We start from the raw sequence: 9410 nt of genomic DNA, 5'->3' as shown, positions 1-9410 counted from the left end.
GGGCCAGGTGACTCATGCCTCTGTGCTTTCACGTCCTTATGGGGGAGTGACCACCTCTTTGGTTGATGATGCCATGCGGTGCCTGGCTCCGTGCGGCCCAGCAGATCCCCTGCCAGTGTGGGTTCACCAGAGTCAAGAGCAGGGGTGGAGAGTTGGCCCTGCCTGGCCTTCCTCCAACGGGGCACTGCCAACGACGAGGTGGGCGCAGGGAGGAGGGGAGGACGGGCAGCATGGCTCTCCAGGGAGAGGTTCCCTCTCTGCTATCTTAATCCCTGGAGGCAGTGAGACAGATGACCCTGTGGGAGGGCCTCTGAGCAGCACATTCCTGAGAAGGCCCCCAGGCCGCCCTGGCAGGGTGGTCTCTCCCCTGGAGGCCCCACGCTCACTGCACGGCTTGCTGGGTGAGCCCGCACGTGTTGGTGGGAGAAAACATGCCCCGGGGCCCAGGCCTCGGGGGCGGGGCAGCACCGTGGGGAGGCTCTGAGCCTCGGTGTTGCCGTCTGTGAAATGGAGTCGAGAGTACTTACCTCACAGGCTGTGACCGAGACGGTGCTTACCTCCCTGCGCCCACCTCCCCTTCCCCTGTGTCATCACACCCCTGATTTTAAAGCAAGGGAAGTCATCACCCCAAATAAAGACTCTGTTCTCAGACCTCCTTGCCAAGGGCGAGGGCCGGCGGGTCCGATGCTGTGGTTGTGGGTCTTCCCAGTGCCCCTGCACCGCTCTCCTGGGCCCCGCTGTGGCGGGTGGGCAGCTCTGGGCCACGGGGACCAGGACAAGGCCCTCGTGATGGGAGCTTGGCCCACCGGGGACGTCGTGGAGCAGAGTTTGGCCTCTGTGACCAAGGGAAGGGACTTCTGTCGGCTGGGGTCCCCCGTAGGCACAGACACATCCGTCTACCTCCTGGGGCCAACTCACGAGTTTTCTGTGCATCACCTCATGTGCTTTTCACGGCCACTCCTAAGCAAGGGGCGGGGTGTGCCACGACGTGTCCGCTCTGCAGGCGAGGACGCCCAGGCCGAGAGGGGCAAGCCCCTTGCCTGCAGCCACGCCACCGGTGCGAAGCAGAGCTCTTACTAGGGACACCAGGCCCGACAGTCCCCAAATGCCAGTCTCCTGAGAGCCCAGGACGACTTCCCCTGGTTCATAGAAGCCGCTGGCTTTTCCCTTGGGCGTCAGGGGGTTTTAACCCACTGCACTTTGCACATGGCAGGGTTTTAATGGACAGTGACTTTTTTTTCTGGGTGGACACCCCAAGGATTTTGGTTCTTTATTAAGAGGTGAGGCCAGTAACAGTGATGTGGTCTGGCTCTGATGCTCTTGGAGCTTCCTGGGAAGTCACACGATCGGCCTCCTGATGCCTGATGCTGAAAGCTCCCCGTCTTCCACAAGGAGACTCTCGTCCTGCCCCTGAGTGGACACAGTGTCTGAGCTGGAATAAAATAAAAGGGCCGCTCCTGGAAAGGCCCTACGACAACTCTCACGCGGAACTTGTGTGCAGGCGTGTAGAGTGTCCGTTGCCCCAAACTCAGTGTTTTTACAGACCATCAAAACCAACCTGGATTTGGCTCGTGTGCCTCGGTAGGCCCAGGGACAGGGTCAGGCCTGGAGTACCAGGCGGGGGAGCAGACCCGAGCTGCCTCTGTGCAGCGTGTGGGCAGAGCGCGGAGGGAAGGGCCCAATCTGCCCGGTCCCCTGTCCGGCGGTGGCCGTGCCCAGCCCTATCCTTCCGCTACGCATTTGCCCCATTGTGCGGCTTCCCTGGCACCCGGGCAGACCTCGCTTGGCCACCATGTTCTGGAAAGGCGTTCTCACATTTTTCTTCCAGGACGGACTCAAACATAAACAGTCCCCAGTGGTGGGCATCCGGCCTCCGGGGTCCCATCGGTTCTATCCGGTGTTTGTCATTTCCCCGGAGACGGCTGGGGCTGAGGGGCGGGGTGGGCGACGGGCCTGGATGTGTCCGAGGAGGGGTCGGGCCCGCCGGCCAGCCCGCTGCTTATCCGGCACAGCCGCGTGACTCGCACATCCATTCCCAAGCAGGAGCATGTGTGGCTCTTTCTGTTCCTTCACAGGGAGTTCACGGCTTGGAGGTGGACTGCTTGGCCTCGGGCTTCGCCATCGCCCCGCCGCTTCTGACCGCCTTTGAGGGCTCGGGGGACTGGAGGCCCCAGCCAGTTTTTCCCCGGAGACAGCTGGCCTCGTCCAGAATTGTCCTGTTGGCATGGTGGCCCCCTTGGGGCTTGAGTGTGACCCCTATGAAGACGTGCAGAGGGTTAGGAAGGGGCTCAAGGTCCGGCCGTGTGATCCCAGATGAGTTTCTGAGAGCCGGGCTTGCTGGGGCCCACACCTTGCACGTCGGTGGGTGTGAAGCGGTAGCGAGTGTGCATGTGCGGGCGCGTGTGTGCAAGGGGTTCACGTGTGTGACGCTGCAGCCTGGGGTGCTCCCTCTTCACCCCAAAGAGAAGCGCTCTGGCAGGCTAGCAGGTGGGATCTGAAAAGCTCTTCAGAAGGTCTGCACGAGGGGGTGGGGCGGGTCGGCGCCCCAAGGCCATCCATCACTCGGCGGGCTGACGGGGTGTTAGCATGGCCTCAACAGGAGATAGCAGAGGAAAAATGGCCTGCACAGACGATGCGTTTATCTGGGCTGATGTCTGTAAGCCCTGTCCAAGGGGGGGCCCCTCCATTAGTCAGACCAGCTGCAGCTGCCCTCTGCGCTGGCCTCCCCGCGCCCCGGCTCCCCTCCCCGGCCCCCCTCGCCCTGGACCTGTCTGCTCAGCTCTTGGGGAGACTTTGTTGTCCAAGAAAGCACCAGTGCGCATCTGTGCGGGGCGGGGCAGTTGATTCGAATGTTCTTTCTGCGCAGCTGCCCGTTCTTCTGGGCACTTGGACGCACTATGTAATTAAATAAAACAAAGCAATACTGTTTGGTAGGCTAATGGCTGTTGGTGGATTGGTCCCGCCACTGGACGGTGGGCAAGATCGTCATCATCATTATCGCCAGACCTCCCTGTGTCCAGACTGTTTTGTGCATCTCAAATCATGCTGAGATGGGTCATGGTGAACACACAACTAGCTGCCCGGTTGAAGAAGTCTGGAGAATAAGGAGCTAGTTGTTGGGGTGCAGGGCCACACTTTCAGGTGGAGTTCCCAGGGGCCAGTGTCCCAGACAGAGGACAAGAGGTGATGAGGGAGTGGGCGATTCATGATGTGCCGGGTGGCCAAGGGGACCCAGTGCCCTTGCTCCGGCTCACTGGTCCAACAAGGGTCTCGAGCATCTCCCAGTACCTGATGCTGGCCCCTGAAGGCAGGGCAGAGGGGAACAAGACCCAGGGAGGCGGGTGGGCTGGCGGCACCTGCACAACCTCCGTGGGAGAGCTCCATCCCTGGGGGGTGGATGGGTGTCTCTGGGTTATCTGCAGTCTGGGAGCTGGCCTCTGGCCGATGGCATCTGCTCTCAAGGGGGACCACTTCTGACGTGTCCCAGCCCAGAGGGTTCCTCTCTCAGACTTCCCAGCTGCCCTGTGGGTGACGTCTACCTGTCTCAACTCAAGCAGGTGCTGCTCCCCAGCCAAGCAGATGATGATGATGGTAAGGAATAAATAATGTAAACAGCAGCGTAGGTCTCCCTCACATCATGCTAGACCATCCTTCAGTCTAACCATGGAGGGTCCGTGGAGGGTTGTTGGCATCAAGCCCATGACACAGTCTGGGGAGCCAGGGCTCCAGGCATGCCCCACGCCTGGTGCCCAGGGCCTACTGTCAGCACCTGTGTCCCCACTGCCAGGTATTTGGGACGGGGTACCTTAAACCTCCCAGGGTCTCTGACACAGCTTCTCGGCAGTTAGCAGGGGCTGTTAAATCGAGGAGCAGTGGCCCTGCCCCTGGAGTCACCGGTTCACGGTGTTGGGGGTCAGGGAGGGGTGGGACAAGAATCTGCATTTCCAGCAAGCTCCCAGGTGAGGCTGCAGCTGCTGGTCTGGGGACCCCACTCTGAGCAGCACGTCCTGAACTATTTAGTGCAGACAGGGGCCATGGGTCCCAAACACGCTGCCCTTTCCCTTCCATCTTGGAATCAGAACGAGTCAAACAGTCTCTGGTGTCAGCCTCCTGCGGGTTGAGTGTGGAGGTGGAGCCTGCTCCGTGTGTGATTTTGAGCATCTGCAGCAGCTCAGAGCCTGCAACACAGCCCCCCTGACTTCTCTCTTGTGTTCCCAGCCCCAGAGGGCACCAGAGGGGGGCCCCCGAGATGTCATGATCTGCGCGGTCTGCTCCAGAGGTCAGGTGTTCTCTGCTTCCAGCCAGGATGAGTGGGGCACACTCCTCACGTCCTCCTGCTTCCAAAACGCTCCACTCACAGCACTCCCAGGAGGCTCTCTTCAAACTTCCCCCAGCCTCTGACAGCTCCCTGGCCCCAAAGCCGGTCCCCGAAGTCCCCAGAGGCACAATCTCAGGTGTTCGTGTAGCGCTTCCGATGTCTGGGGCTCGGACAAGACTCTGCTATGGGCAGCCTTGGTCGTGGGGTGAGCCCTGGCCGCCCACCCAGGCCCAGGGTGACACCTTGCTTGTGTCTGCACCAGTCTCAGGGACCTGCCTGGTGTCCTGGCAAGGATGGTTCTCTGTCGACATCCACAGACACTTTGGGGCTTTGAGTCTCACGCCTGGTGGACCCGCTCTTTCCTGTCCAGATCTGACTTTCCCACACATGGGGTCGAGTTGGGAGGAAAAGGCTCAGAGGACATCTGAGGTGACTCTGTGTCACCTGGGGCAGGGTGCGGGAGCAGGACTCGCTGCAGGGATCACACCGGTGTGGGCTAGCCGGACACCCATCATGTCTTGACTCTCTGGCCTTCCTAGGAAGGAGGTCTGAGGGGTGACTCAACATGGAAGCCAGGGAGGGTGGGGGATGCTGCTGACCGTGCTGTCACTGCCCGTTGGCTGCTGTGCTGGAAGCTGCTGGGAGCACCACCTCCCAGATCCCTTGCCCCATCTCACTGAGGAGCAAACCAAGGTCAGGGGAGTGACTTGCCTATGGTTGCTCAGGTGCAAAGCAGGTGGGATTGGACCCAGGCCCATTCCCCACCAAGAAGCCAAGTCCACAGTCCTAGGTCACCTCCTGGGTGAGCTCTGGGATTCCTTGCCCCCCTGGGCTCTCTCTTACAGCCCTTGAATCTACATCCACAACTTGTCTGAAAGATTGGAACAGGACAGACATCATGGCTACTTCTTCTCAGCAGGGCTACAAGGCCCAGGAGAAGCCTCTTTGGGGCAAGTTTGGCCGCCCTCTGCCAGCAGTTCCTGCACTGCTTGGGTGATTCCCTCCAGGTTTGCATGGCGAAGGAGGCCCAGAGCGCAGTGGCCTTGTTTCGAGGGGCTGAGGCACGGGATCTTTACTTTTTACAGGCAGTGGGGCTGTTAGCCGAGCCCCACTCACTTGACCCCGGAACGCAGTGCGTTATCAGCCCATCTCTGCAGCCAGGGCGAGGCCTGCTGGGTTATGGCGCGAGGGGTTATCGGGCACAGACAGTAGTTCTAAGCCAGGGCAGCGGGGTCTCGGGGTTAATGGGCAAAGGTCAGCGCCTACCAGGGCTCCATGTGGGATGGATTAAGCCACCACCAGGCTTGGTGGCGGGTGGCCTGCGGGTGGCTCAGCCACTGCTGGCCCTGCCTCTGTCGAAGCCACCTCCCTGTGATCACAGGGCTCATGTCTAACAGGGTGGACTCGATTTTGTCTGGGAGTAAAAAGCTAGTGGACTCTGTTTGGAATCAGGATGTCTCTAATTCAAACAGATTGCTGGAGTCCACCTTGTAGGCGCCACGATTTAATGCAGATGTTGTCGTAATGTCCAGCATGCAGGCACTTGCATGTGAAGTGCTCCGAATAAGCCCATCTATAAGACCAGAAAACAGAGGCCCGGGAAGTGGTGTCTCTGACCCCTACAGCCTGGCCCCAGTCCTATCTTGGGGTGCGAGCACCCACAGGGCTTCGGGGGGAGGGATGGTGGCCTCCTCTCTGGTTTTCTCCTTGCCAACGAAGGTCTCCAGCCCTTGGGATCTCAGAGGGCTCGGTCACCTGACCCTCTAGGCCAGAGGAGCCGCATCGAGGCCTGCCAATGAGGCTCGAAGCCTGAGTTCTCCGTGGACCCGGGGGACCCAGGCTTACTGGCTGGGACCCCACCCCTGTGGGTTAAGGGATTCTCTGACCACCGGGCCCTGTTCTAGTGCCTGAGCACCTTCGTGTGGGCAGCCCAAGACCCATTCCCCGAAACCCAGATTGCAGACCATGCAGAGGCCTCAGGACAGACCCAGATGGGAGACAAACGGAGTCTGTCGGATAATTGGCATTCCCTGGTGTGGGGTTGAGGTTTGTTCTGTTTTAGACATGGGCATGGGGCAGTGGAGCGAAATGGCCTAGGGATGACTAGGAGTAGTCCCGCGCAGTGTTCTTCCCCATGGCGCTGACGATGCTCACTGCTGTGTCCCTGCTGCCAGACCGGGGGGCCCCGGGGAGGGTGCTGGAGATGCACTTGAGCATGAGCCACGTGCCCAGAGCTGGGCCGTGCGCCCTTCCTTCAGTCCACTGGAACCAAACCAGGGCGCTTACAGCACAGAAACCTGTTCTTTGCTGGTTCAGGAAGGCAGAGGTCTGAAATCCAAGAGTGGCAGGGCTGTGCTTCCTTGGGGGGCTGCAGGGGAGGGAACTTCCTGCTCTTTCCAGCTGTGGGGGGCTGCAGGTGTCCCTCTACCTCCGCCTCCCTCTTCGAATGGCCTGTCTTTCGTGTCTCAACATCCCTCAGTCTTTCTAAGGACTCAACATTGAATGTAGGGTCCATCCGAGTATTTCAGGATGCTCTCACCTCAGGACATTTGACTTAATCACATCTTCAAAGACCCTTTCCTCAGGTAAGGTCACATCTCCAGGCTCTGGGGGTGAAGTCATGGACTTGTATTTTTTGGGGCCAGGAGCCCACTACATGCACCAAGCACTTTGTTCAAACTCCTGATCCTCAGAACAATCCTCACCCTCAGTGGGAGAAGAGGCCGCTGAGCCCTGAAGCCCCTAGCATGGTGCCAGATGCACGAACACACGGGTGTGTAGCCGTCATGCTCCCGGGATGACAGGCCTCATGACTAAGCAGAAATCCTTACCACACTGATCAAGTATGGAGCAGTGCTGGGTCCTGAGTGCTTCCGAGAGCGGGGCATCTGTGACCTGGCTTGTGTTTATGACAACCCTCCCACGGAGGGCTGCTGCTTGCCCCACAGCCAAGGACACCGAGGCCTGTTGGCTCACTTCCACATGACCCCTTAGCCAACCACTCAGTGGCCCCATGAGGTCTCACCCCAAACCCTTACATCCTGTAAAAGCCTTGGTGGAAAAACCTGGTTTTTGGTCAGTGCTTGGGCAAGCTGCATGCTATCTTCTCACGTCCCTGCTGGTGGGTCCTGTGTGCCTTCAGCACTGCTGGCATCTGGGGCCGGGGGGCAAGGGGACCATGACCACGTGTATGAGACCCATAACCTCTGTCGATGGGATATGTGCAGCCGGGCAGGTTTCAGGAGGAGTCAGGATTAATAGAGTGAGGGGGTGATAAGTCACTTTTATGAATTTAGGAGCCATCGTACTTCATGGAGAGAAAACAGGACTGAGCTGGCTTTGTACCTCCCAGCTGCGGTAATGTGTGCCAAGTCCCAGGGCGTCCAGCCAGGTGGCGTTTGGAGCAGGGGACTCTGAAACCCCGGCCCCCCTGTGCCCAGCTGGGTGACCAGCAGGCAGCAGGATGGCCCCATCCTTGTGGCTCTGGTGTTTAACTGACAGACCCATGCGGCGATGGCACACGGGGTCCAGTTAGCCCCCCTCGGGGGCCGGGAAGGCTCATGTCCCAGGTGAAGAATAAGCCCAGGGAGCCTCTTGTTATGTTGCAGACCTGCCATTGCTTCCACTGATCTGGCTGCTGTAGGGCGTCGACCATGAGCCATGCGTTGAATCCCCACGCTGTCTTGCTCGCTGTGCTTATCATTGCCACTGCCTGGAGGAACGGGGGCTGGGGTGAGGCACAGCTCTGTCCTGACGGGATCACAGGAATTCCGGCTGGTTGGCTGTCCACACTCCTCTCCCTGCTCCTATGTCACCCGGGGGCTCTGGGCCCGCTACACAGGTAGTAAGAAAAGAGCAGGTGTCAAGACAGCAGGACCCAATTTCTAAGGCCAAAGTGACCTGGAAGGCCTCTCCTTACTTTTCAGACTGTGCACCTACTAATCCCCTGCCCTTACCAAGTCCATCAGGCGGGTCCTGCTGCAATGCTAAGTGACCCTCAGATCACGGTGGCTTCACAGTGGCTTATGCAAACCAGGCCTCTCTTCTCCCCCCATGCGCCCCATGCAAGACAGGGTCCTTGCCTCCCTGTGGTCCCATAGCGTCCTCGGCTGATGGAGCAGCCACCTCCTGGACCATGGCCAGCCCCCTGTGCCTGAGGGAGATGGGGGCCTGAAGGATGTCCTGGCCTGGAATGATGCACATCATTTTTGCCCACAATGGAGTGGCCAGAACTAGTGTATGACCCATCCATGCACAAGGGGGTGGAAGTACAGCCCCGTGTCTGCATGCCGCAGGACGGAGGGGACCCAAAGTGTGGAGTGAAGAGTACTGATGACTGCTACATTCCCTGCATTTAAACAGATGGTTAGTGAGCCTCCCGGGGGTGGGAGCTGGAGCCAGGACCAGCCAGGAACCAGCAGCCCCAGTGCTTGCGTTCTCTGCGACATGGGGCGAGCTCCTCGCCATCTTTGGGCACCCCAGACCCTCCTCTGTAATGGCAAGAACGGGGTCTCATTTCTTGTGTCTATTGCCACATTTGGATGAGGACAGGTGGATGAGACCTGGGGGAGCGCACTGCACACCAGATCAGACGAGAGGACGCAGAGTGTGGACAGTAACAGGGGTGACCCACAAAGCTCCCTGGCTAGAAACACAAGGGAGCTCTTTGATTCTGGAGTAATTGCGAAGGGAAAACAGAGTTCTCGTATGCATTTGTTCAGTTTCCCCCAGCACTGTCACCTTTCGCAGCCCTGGAACGTCGATCGTCAATCAAAGCGACGGGATTCACACTGGTACATTATCATCAGATAACTGTGGACTTCATTCAGATGTCACCCGTTTTCCCACGAACGTTTTTAGTCTGGCGTCACCCAGTGCCACAAAGGGCAGTTCCACTGCCCTCAGGATTCCCGTGCGTGTCCCTTTTAATGCATTACTCCTCTGCTCCCAGTTCCCTGCAACCACTTCTCTGCTGTCCATGCTGCAATCTTTCCTTTTCTAGACTGTCATATAAATGCCATAGATAAGATGTCACCTTTGCATCTGATTTCGTGAACTTAGCAAAATGCACTTGGCTGATTCCTGTAGTGTG

The sequence above is a fragment of the Canis lupus genome, chromosome 5 (genome assembly GCF_003254725.2).
Source record: "Canis lupus dingo isolate Sandy chromosome 5, ASM325472v2, whole genome shotgun sequence".
Classification (NCBI taxonomy): Eukaryota; Metazoa; Chordata; class Mammalia; order Carnivora; family Canidae; genus Canis; species Canis lupus.
The sequence above is the reverse complement of the archived record's forward strand: the minus strand, read 5'-3'. Positions refer to the sequence as shown.